Source organism: Patella vulgata, chromosome 1 (assembly GCF_932274485.2).
Source record: "Patella vulgata chromosome 1, xgPatVulg1.2, whole genome shotgun sequence".
In the NCBI taxonomy this organism is placed as follows: Eukaryota; Metazoa; Mollusca; class Gastropoda; family Patellidae; genus Patella; species Patella vulgata.
In genome coordinates this window covers 93099643-93111839 of record NC_065879.2, presented here as the reverse complement: position 1 = coordinate 93111839, position 12197 = coordinate 93099643, and positions in this window count along the sequence as shown.

The following is a 12197-nucleotide window of genomic DNA, read 5'->3' as shown; positions in this document are numbered from 1 at the left end:
TGTAAGTATTGTTATTGTGTAGTTACTAGTTTTATAGAGTAGTAGGGGCATGTAGAAAATTAGAACTCATATACTAAATATGTTCCCTCAGAAAATAAAGTCATTTTGATTATTATTATTATTATTATTAATCACTTATGTAAAATATAACATTTACGAAAGCTCAAATACGAGCTATTTTTGTTTATTTCCTTTTTTTTTATTCTTAAAATTTAATTTTGAAAAAAATAATTGTTGTTTTTTATTTCCATTTTGAATTTTTATTTTGTAAAATAATTTATTTTTTGTAAAATAATTTATTTTTTGTAAAATAATTTTTATTTTTGTAAAATAATTTTTATTTTTGTAAATTTGTTTTCAATTTTGTAAATTTGTATTCAGAACCAGAAGACCGTCCGGGTTCACAGACATCTTTTATAGTAATAGGTCTAGTATTACTACTGCAGGAAGTAGTTCGGGTGGGGCGAAGTACCGAGGTCCCCTGTACACATTGGCGTGCACGTCAAATACCCCTTGGGAGTTGGAATTCGATATACGAGTAGGCCGTAGCGCCGCTGTCCGGACAAAATTCGCCTCATAACCAACTGTATGGCGTATGTCCGTCTTCATTAGTCCATTCCCCTAAATAAATAATTATCTTCATTACTCACTAATAAATAATATTTATTGTTATTTTATATGAGATTATTATACAATACTTATAGATCCTACGTTATGTTATAACATTAGATGTTTCATATATAGCTGTGTGAGAACATATAAACCCACATGTATAAAACGACAGGTCTGTTTGTTATAACGTTATGGTTGATCAAGTTACATCACATGTTATATAGTAATCAGGGGTATATATATATTAACATTAATACACGACGTATAGTAGACTGGCCAAACACCATCTACAGTAACAGAAGAAAGCATTGGTTTTATTAACAACTAAACTTTTCCTGGTAATTAATGATTAAAGGTAATATTTTACAATTTATATTTTTAGCAATATCTATCTTACAAGTTCCTCAAATAATCTACTTACAATTTAATACGTAATTTTTTTTATGCGTCGTGACATTATAGGACTTCATGTTTGGGTTGAATGTTCATTATATTACATATGTGGTGTAAGGGTTACAGACATGATCTGTATGTGTCGTGACATTATAGGAGTTCTTGTGTGGTCTGAATGTTCATATATTACATATGTGGTGTAAGGGTTATGGACATTCCAAAAAATACATGATCTTCATCTGGGAGATTCAGCGATGACAAACTGCATTCAAGATTTTTAGCTGAAGATAATCCAGTTGAAGACACTACATCGACTGAACCCGAATGTACAAAAGCAAGACCAACTGTTCCGCGAGAACGAATCCCGTGAATCAATTATGTTTTCGTGAATTTTGTGCTGTCGTGAAAATAATAGTTCATACCACTATTAGCTGAAATATGTATAACAATTCGGATAACATATTAACATATTGTGAACTCCGATAATCTTAATGATGTCTGTACGATTTAGATAAATAGCTGGTCGTGTTTGCGATAATAGTTCCAATATAGATGACGCAAAATGAAAGTATTGCTGAATTCAGTCAAATTATACTCCATTCTTACGTTATGAACTACGTCGACCCCCGCCCCCCCCCCCCCCGCAAAAAAAAGACATGTAATAAAAGGCAGATTTGGCAACTAATAGAATGTGAATAACAAATCTTAAACATTTAATTAGTAAATATCTTTTGGAAATTGTAGACGAACCATATTCTACCTGTGAGAGAGGGAGGGGGAGGCGAGTACACCTTCCTGAATGCCTATTCCATGTCAAGTGGACCAAATTTCAGAAAGTTGGGAACATGACCCCTCCCAAAAAATTATAAAAAATATATGTTACAGTACACGGACTTAAGCTAACAAATCCAAAATTATACCTCTGTAGACCGAAAATTCTCTGAGATATGGCCATTTGAAATTAGGGTACTGAAACGGATCATAAATTCAGTAATTTTTTTCAGGTTCTCGGATGCTTTAAACTCACATTTCTAATACGAGTAAAACTCTCTAATTTCGTAATTATTCCTTATACCCTAAGAATGATCGATATTGTTTTTTTTGTGCATGACCAACCCCCAAGGGCAGAGCCACGCCTATTTTTTCTTTGTGTGTATGTGTGTTTTGATCATCTTGAAAACTTTTCATACTTATTCCTTATACCTTAAGGATGACCGCTATTATTTTTGATGCATGCTCGACCCCAGGGGCATAGCAACGCCCATTTCTTTTATGTTTATCGCCTATGGGCCGCAATTATAAATGGGTCATCTTGGAGCGTGACAGGGGTCGGGCATGCACTAAAAGTTCAGAATTGCAGCCTGTGGACGATAACACAAAAATCTGTGTTGCTGTGCCCCTGGGTGTCGGGCATGAACCAACAATAATAACAGTCATCCTTTGGGTATAAGGATGAATAGTTTTCAAGACAATCCATTAGGAATTGCGGTCTGTAGAGGTAAAACAACACACAGACACACAAAGAAAAAATGGGTGTGGCTTTGAGCCGGGTTGGGCAAGCACCAAAAACAATAGGAAACATCCTTAGGGTATAAGGAATAAGTATGCAAAGTTTCAAGACCATGCGTTAAGAATTGCGGCCTGTAGTTTTCAAGTGTTTAGTGGTAGTGTAACAACATTACTGTACTCCAACATTCTAAGCAGCTAAGCAGACAAAACAAGTTTTCCCCTGTGTTTGAAAGCAAAATTAGATTGAAACGATACTCCCTGTAGCCAAATGAGTATATATTCTTATTCTACATTATAAGTTGCTCTGAAATAACAAATATGAGGGGCCTATGTCTTTCAGAAGTAATTTTAATCTGACTGTCAAAGCCGAATATTTCAATTTGTAAAGCGGAATAACCATTTTCTCATTTGGGAGGTCAAATAAAAATTGCAAATTCTTTATCTACGCAAACATTTACTCTAAGTAGACACGTTTGATGGGTATAGGTCATTTAGACGTAATTTTAAAATCAAAGTGAAAAGTCAACAATTTTGATGATAGCCATTAAAACTTCATCACCGCATAGATGTCAAGTGCCAATTAAAAATATAAGCCATCAAATACACAAGATGGACTTTAATGTATGTTATAGTAGGGTAATTGAAGTTTCACTCTCAAACTTTTTCAGAATTTTAACCTCTGTCCCACATGGCCAAAATTGAAGGTGAAAACGGGTATATTTTGTATGTTTTCAGTGTGCATTGAATTTCGAGACTGAATATTTGGAAAAGTATATATCCCATCGACTAGATTTTTTTGTCAATTGATAAAAGACAAACTGACATTACCTATGCCAATTTTGGAGTTTGTGTACACAACAGTGACTTTGCCAGAGGCTGTGGTAATCCTGAAAATAAAAGTGAATAGTTCATTTTGGAGGCAAAATAAAATTAGAACAATACAATTTACATCCAAATTGATTACATATTTGTAATGTACGCAAAAAAGTCACTCTAAATAGACATGTTTGAGGAGTATAGGTCATTTAGAAGTTATTTTAAAATCAACGTGAAAAGTCAAAATTTTGGATAACAGTCATTAAAACTTTATCCCCGCACAGATTTCAAGTGTCAATTAAAAATATAAGACATCAAATACACAAGATGGGCTTTAATGTAGGGTATTTGAAGTTTTATTTTCAAACTTTTTCAGAATTTTAACCTCTCCCACATGGCCAAAATTTAAGGTGAAAATGGGTATATTTTGTATGTTTTCAGTGTGCATTGAATTTCGTGACTGAATATTTGGAAAAGTATTATACCCCATCGACTTAGAAACTTTTGTAAATTGATATAAGACAAACTGACATTAACTATGCCAATTTTGAAGTTTGTGTATACAATAGTGACTTTGCAAGAGGCTGTTGAAATCCTAAAAATAAAAGTGAATAGTTCATTTGTTCCACATTTTGCAACCTGGCGGCACGAACACTATGCACTGGACAATGAGTGTGGTGCTAAATTCATAATCTTCACCAAACGTTGTTTTAGATAACAAAGTTAGAATTCCCTACTCCTATTAGAAGTGTGAGTTTAAAGCATTCGAAAACCTGAAAAAAATTACTGAATTTATGATCCGTTTTAGTACCCTAATTTCAAAAGGCCATATCTCAGCGAGTTTCCAACCTACATAGGTAAAATTTCGGATTTCTTAGTTTAAGGCCATATACTATAACATATATTTTTTTATAATTTTTTTGGAGGGGGTCATGGAATGACCCTACATATATATTTGTACACTGTACGGTTCATCCATCAACGTGGACAAACATCATTCAATAATTTGAATTAATAGATTATGCACGACATTGTTTCAAAATCCTAAAATACGTAAGAAAAAAACCGCATGTGCCCGTGATCTTTAAAATATCTACCGTCTTATAACCTGATGAACAGAAATAATAACTATATCAATACCTCGTTAATATATTCAACAGTTTCAACTATAGGCATCAATCGATTATTTTAAAATCATTCAAATGACGAAAAATATCAAAGGGTTTGTGCATTTCCAATCATTAATGTTCCATCTACAAAATATTCTAGAAACTGAGAAACAATTGTTATCTATAGTATGGTACTTGAGGTAGGATTCTGGTGTCTGGCACAATACTGACAAAGATAGCACATAACATGACATGAAATGGTGTTTAAGGGCACGGCAGCAACAACCGGACTATATCACACCATAGTAATACGTAAAGTATAACATGGTTCAGTATCTATGACATAAGCTGGTATTTATTCACGAGCGAGACATCAGGACGTATATCATGTGATAAGATCAGAAGATTATACGTGTTCTTTTATACACGGGTATTGAAGTATGACTACAATAATATTATATTACATACAAGTTATTTTGTTTTCGTGAATAAAGTGACTTCTAGAACTTCCAATGAGGCCGAGGTGACATTAAGAGGTTTAACGTCATATAGTCTAACTTTTTAATATATTCATTAAATATTTATAATCATCAGGATTTTGTCAATTAGACTGAGTGATGGGCCTTGTTAGAAATCACTTACTACGACGGGGAGGGGGGGGGGCATTTCGGAGCTAACATATGGTACAATTTTATTTCAATAATTCGCTTTCACGTGGGGATATTTAGCAGTAGTGTGCATCCGGACGAAAAAAACGATATATAATAGTAGGCTGTAGTGCCGCTCTCCAGGCAAAATTTCCCTCATAGCACACTGTATGGTGTATGTCCGTCTTCATTAGCTCAGTTCGAAGCAGAACAGTAGGACGTTAAACTCTATTTCATATCATTTCATTTTGCTATATTGTAATGTTTTGGGTGAAAACACGGGTGCACTTCAGAGATCCCTTGACAGTTGGAATTCAATATAAGAGTAGGTCATAGTGCCGTCTTCATTAGCTCAGTTTAGGAGCAGAACAGTAGGACGTCAAACCCCATTTCATTTACTATTTAGTGATATGCCCATCTACACATCCCCCGTTTAGACATTCATTCCGATTGCTTTATTTAGACCTTAATGCCTATATTTTCGAAAGTTGATTAGTGCTAATCTGAAATTTAGTCTCCGATTTTCTGAACAGTCATATTCTGAAAATATGATTAAATTTTAAATTAACATTTTATAAACTTTGATTAACCTAATCATTGTTCGAGAATACCATAAAGGTGATATTCTACAACGTTGACTTCCCAAAATTTAGTCATCTCGGGGGGGGGGGGGGGTAGCTTAAGAATGAATTAAGTGCACTGATATGCCATTATGAAGTATTAATTCTTTATAGAAATTATTATTTATCACTTATGTCAGACAAAATTGAACAAAAGAACCAGACAGCTGTCCTTGTCAGACCCTCCGCCACTGACAAGGGGAAACCACATCGGAAAATCCCGATGACCTTTCTAGGCCAATGCAAGAGAAAGTTCATCGAACCTAGTCCACTACTAACCATTAACTAGCTAGTTAGCGATTAGACCTAATCACATATTATTTTAGACACCGTTCGCAAATATGGCCCTAGCTGTTTATTGTTCTTTGCGACACTAGTTTAAAAGGATATAGCCAGATATTTTAGCTATGTTTAACTATACAGTTGTTAGCTGTCACTGGCCCAAATACACCCTGTCTAAACGATTTATTTGTAAATTTTTCAACTTCCCCAAAGAGTGATGTATGCGTCAGGTCCATTGTATGATCGCGGTAACTGACTTAAGGGTTGCTTACACTAAGCGCGAATGCGGCCGCGACCGTGAACGCGGTCATCGCATTTGATTTATTTAACTACAATTTGAACGGAATCGCTTATACTGGCAGGAAAGCGAACGCAGGTGGATTTCTTTCGCCCGGGGATTGCCTGCAGAGCAAGTGTTTGAGAATAGCTGCCTCGAACGATTTTCATTAGCTAAGAGTGAAGTCAACAGGCATACATGGTTAAATCGTCTATGCGCATGTTTAATTTGTCCGCGCTATTGCCGTTTACAGCTTGAAAGATGATTTGCGGGGAAGGTTACATTGGGCATTATAGTCGGGTTTGCACTACTGATGTCACAAAATTCTACAAACCTCTTTATCTGTGTGTAATTCCATTACGCTTTGATAGATAAATTAATTAAGTCACATTATAATTCATCTATTTATTGTTATTTTATATGGGGGAGGGGGCGAACAGTTAACACGTGCACGTTGCATCATAAGGTCTGTTATTGGATATCTCGTTTTTACGTGACTAGGAGTAGAGTTGCCTGTCCAACCTCGTAGACGCAATTTTATGAGGCACCGATTCTGGTTATTATACAATACTTATAGATCCTACGTTACGTCATAATATTAGATATGTGAGAAGAACGCAAGATGAGTCATTGGAAGATGATACCTGAACAATGGTAGGTGTGTGTGTGTCAACATATACATTGTACATGTGTAATAAAGTTATGGTTGACCAAGTTACATGACAGTTTAGATAATAAGAAGCGGGTAAATGTAAGGTATATATATCACCACACGAGCTTAGGTTATTTATATAGTAAGCAGGTATATGACAGACGTATTAGTAGGTATATGAAACAGGTATATATCAACACAGTAGATTGGTCATACACAATCTCTAGCAGGTATATGAAACATGTATTTATTAACACAGTAGATTGGTCATACACAATCTCCAGTAATAGATGATAAAACTGGTTTTTATTAACAACTAAATTTTCCTAGTAATTCATGATTAAAGGCAATATTTTATAATTTATAATTTTATCAATACCTATAATTAATCACACATTGTGATTGGAATTATCTTAGAGGGCCTCGACTATTCTAATTTATGTTGTATTAGGTTTTACCTATCTTATAAGGACCCCAACAATTCTAATTTGATTTACTGATTAATTTATGTCGTGGCGAGTTCACATACTTTTATCATTCACCTGGCAGGTAGGTTAGGTGTTCATATTCACAGAGCACCTGGGCTCTGTTTCACAAAAACTTAAATTTCCTTAAAATCGTCTTAAACTAAAATTCCATCCTAACTTAAGATAGAAGCGTTTCACAAAACGATTTTAAGCATTTTAGATAGATTAGGAACAATTTTAACTTAGGACAGCCGTCATCCTCTCCTAACTTAAAATCACGACATTAACAAACATTAATTAGAGCTACATTGTTAGATCTATTGCGACATATAGATATATTTGGAATAATGATAATATTGTCAATGGACTGGGTCATATAATTTTAATATACTATCATTCACAAAAATAATTCTCATTCAATTTCTTTTCATTGCATGGGAAATATAGCTGCGGCCCACCCGTTTATAAGGCAATATAAGCAATTAGATGACGCCCCAAATTAAAACCCCAAGAACAAATATTCCCTCAAAACCCCAGTAAACAAAACTTTGTGTTACTGTTTTATATATTACCATATGATTCAAGTATAAATTATACCATTTTCAATAATTAATAGCCCCCCCCCCCCAACAAAAAAGTCTAAACTCACTTCATATTTAATGTCTATAAAAAAATCTTTGTAGGCCTACAATTGTTTAAAATTGCCTATTTCTTGTTTAGAAGGCCTACAACCCGATATTACTAGACACACCATATGCATAGTATTTACTCATATGGTTTTGGGGTTATGATAATTTGTAAAAAAGATAAATCAATAATCTCAAATGTGTTTATTGAAACATTTTTATAGGCCTATTTGAAATTAAATTTTAATATCATAAATTTATTGTTAATAACACAGCGCAAATCAGAAAAGTTGTATATAGGAGCCAAGGGTATTTTATATTGGGGAAAAATCATTTTAATTTAGTAAGATAGATAGGCATTATCCAATAAGGAGTGTGGTACTGGCATTTTCATAGTATTATTGAAAGGGCCCATGGGACTGACATTTCAAATCTAGGCATCGTGTATTAGTTTAAAAATAAATTGTTAAATACTTTTAAAATTCGAGAATAATGTACAGTCTAGATTAATCGTTTGAGTCAGAAATATCACATGTTTGTGAAAGTTCTCAATAGTTTCTGTTATCCAAATTACCATAAAACTACCAAATTCAAGGGATTTAATATAGTTTATCCATAGAACTGTTGCCTACGGTTTATCGATACATATTACATCGAAATGAAATGAAATGGGGTTTAACGTCCTACTGTTCTGCTCCTATACTGGGCTAATGAAGACGGACATTACATCGAAGCCAGTGACTTAATCAAGTTCAAGGCCAACCCACCGATACTTTTCGAAACGTATCATAGGCAATTCATTCATTTATTTCACCACGCTACGACTGTCTGACCATGTGCAAACATTACTACAACGTATGAAACTCTCCCCATCGACATTGTACCCGTTAGTTCAACCTGTTTCAAAGCGTATTTGCTTACACCGTAAGAGCCCACATCAGAAATGTACACTGCGCGGGCGCAAGCAATTTTAACTAAAATCTACTAAAATTGCATTTTAAGTTACAAACGATCTTCGTGAAACGCTTAAAATTTCATTTTGATTTTAGTTAAAATCTATTTTAGTGATTTTACCTTAAGTTTTTGTGAAACAGGGCCCTGTTCACATCATATTACATATGAGATAGAATTGGTTAAAGACATTCCAAGCATGATTTTAGAAATACACGATCTTTGCTACGGTTGATCCATGATCTTGACTCGCGAGATTCAGCAATGACAAACTATATTTAAGATTTTCGGCTGATGGCAATCCAGTTGACAAAACTCAACCGTCATCGAATGTACACAAGCAAGACCAACTGTTCCGACTGTCATGAATTTTGTGCTGCCATGAAGATAATAATTCATACCACTATTAGCTGAAATATGTATAACATCATACCACTATTAGCTGAAATATGTATAACAATTCGGATAACATATTGGGAACTCAGATAATCTTACAGATGTAGAGAAATAGTTGGTCGTTTTTGCTATACTAATTCAATATAGAAAAAGAAAAATGGATATATTGCGGCAATACTATATACCGGAAAACACCATTTTATACTGAATACCGGAAAACACCGGAAAAACACTAAATACCGGAAAACACCCTAAATAAGTAACCCGGAGCCTGGTCCTCTGTGTGGGTTTTGGACCAAGTGAGCGCCGATGAAGGAAGGTCAAGGTCATTACGATGTTCGTTTTACAAATAGCCCCCACCCCCCAAAAATAAATTCCGATTTTTTTTTTCTCCAAAATTTTTTTGATGAAAAAAAATTTCTGTCACCCCCAAAAAAAGTCGAATTTTCCCGAAAAATTGGTTTTATAAAAAAACTACGGAAGCGTATTGGTGTCATGCAAAATTTTGTAGAAGGTCTCGAGATCCTGCGATCCTGTGATACTTTCTCGAAATCCCGTGATCACCTGGTAATTTTCTCGAGATCTCAATTTAATGTTCTCGAAATCCCCTGATAATTTTCCTGAGATATTGACATCCTGTGTAAATTTTCTCAAGAATTCGAGTTAATGTTCTCGAGATATTGACATCCTGTCAATTATATGATAGTGTCTCCACGTTGTGAAACAACCATTGGCCCAATACTTCGCACCAAATTTGATATAAATACTTCGGAGCAGATTTTAAATCAAAAATCTTGAAAAACTCTGGGCTCTAACCCGTTCACAAGGTTTACCGGAAAAAAGGAATAACGCCATAACAAAAAGCCAGGGAGCGCTGTAAATCAATATGGTTCATTGTTCGGCCGAAAATAAATAGGGTTCCTCTGCTTATGACACTAATGATTCAAAAGAAATTTGAACGATAGCCACGTAAAGTGTGGAGATACGCCCACGCAGCATCCATGCCTCAACAGCAGATTATTCGAAAGGAAAACTTGGTTGTTAAATAAATTGAATAAGGATCTAGCATTCATCAAGAAATCTAATCTCTATCGTGTTCACGTGCTTGTTATATCGCTGGGACAGAAAACCTTATATTGCTGAAAAATAAGGTTTTCAAAGAATGGAGAGTATAACTCCTGAACGGAAGATGGCTAACCATTCAATATCAATAAAGTTCATGACCCCAAAGCTTTCAGGGAGCGGGCGGGGAAGGGGGTATATTAAAGAACAGAAGGTCACAGAATGCTGAATATCGATATGGTTCGTCCTCTCATCGTCACATATTTGAAAGAAATACGGACAAAGAGGGTAAATCTCGAACAGAAGTTTGCGTAGTACTGAAAATCGAAAGGTCCTAGTGCTTCCCACCACATTTGAAAAACAAAATCAGTTAAAAACTGTAGCCTCTATTGCGTTAACAAGTTTTTCGGATAAGGGGGATAACTCCAGAACGATAAGGTGCGACAGGGATACACTAAATTTGAAACAAATCCGTAAAAAAAACTGTAGGTTCTACCGTGCTATTAAGGTTTTCGGGGAAGTGTGTGTGGGGGGGGGGGGGCTAAACGCCGAAACGACAGGCTGTGGGGCGCTTTAAAAATACCTTAAAACTACGCGCACATTATTAGGGGATTTCGAGAACATTTAATTGAGATCTCGAGAAAGTATCACAAGATCGCAGGATCTCGAGGTCTTCTACGAACCTACTGTTCTGCTCCTAAACTGGGCTAATGATTATGCCCGTCTTCATTAGCCCAGTTTAGGAGCAGAACAGTAGGACGTTAAACCCCATTTCATTTCATTTCACAAACCTTTGCATGACCCCTATACGTTTCCGTAAAAAAACATTCCGTAGAAAATAATTTTAGCGAAAAATACTGGAAAAAAAATGAGAGAAATTTGGGAGAAGAAATTGTTAAAAAAAAATCTGAAAAGAAATTTTTCTTTGACCGTAGGCGATCGCTCGCTTGTATGTTAATGAACTTATTTTATCAGCGCTCACCTGGTCCAAAACCACACACGAGGACAAAACTCCGGGTTACTAAATAGCTACCGGAAAACTTAGAAGAGTAAACTGTGCCCGAGATTTTTTTAGATAGCGCGCCGCGCCGCTCCGGGAGGGATCATCTTCAGGGTGGGACGGGGGTGGAATTGTCCAGTCACGTGACGAACATAGATCTTCCGTTCCTCAACCCATATTATTTCCACAGTCATTGTCATTAATCACAAATTACGGGATGATATACGAAAATGCAGGTTTACTTTGAAATAGTGCAAATGATACTTTTCCATCTACAATCTTCAGATCAAAAGAAGGAAAATGTTATTACACAGTGCAGCATAATTTGTGCAACAGAAGACATCTCGAATATCGATTGTCGGAAAAAACATTTTCTCGGGGACATTTTTTTCCCAATACGCATTCGGTGTAAGTCTTCAGCCACCAGGAAGTGGTTAGTAGTGGTTGCCTGAGGTTCTCGGGGGGGGGGGGGGGAAGTAGCCTCATCGGCTAGAGTCCTCTATTTCACAAGCAAAAACAACAATTGCTTCCTTGAAAATTTATAGATCAACCCTTTTCACAGACGTCCAGTTTACCACTTCCCGTCAATGCAGTAAGATGGAATATGTAGTTTTTTCATGGACAATTGGGCGAAAGTTGGGGTTTTCTCAAGGAAAACTGGTCAACAAGTTGGGGAAAAAAGCTCGAAAAGTAATCCAGAAAAAAATCCTGTGTGCGGCCCTTGGAATATTATTATGGTTCAAGTGATTATATTTGACCCTGGAATGAAAGTAAGCTC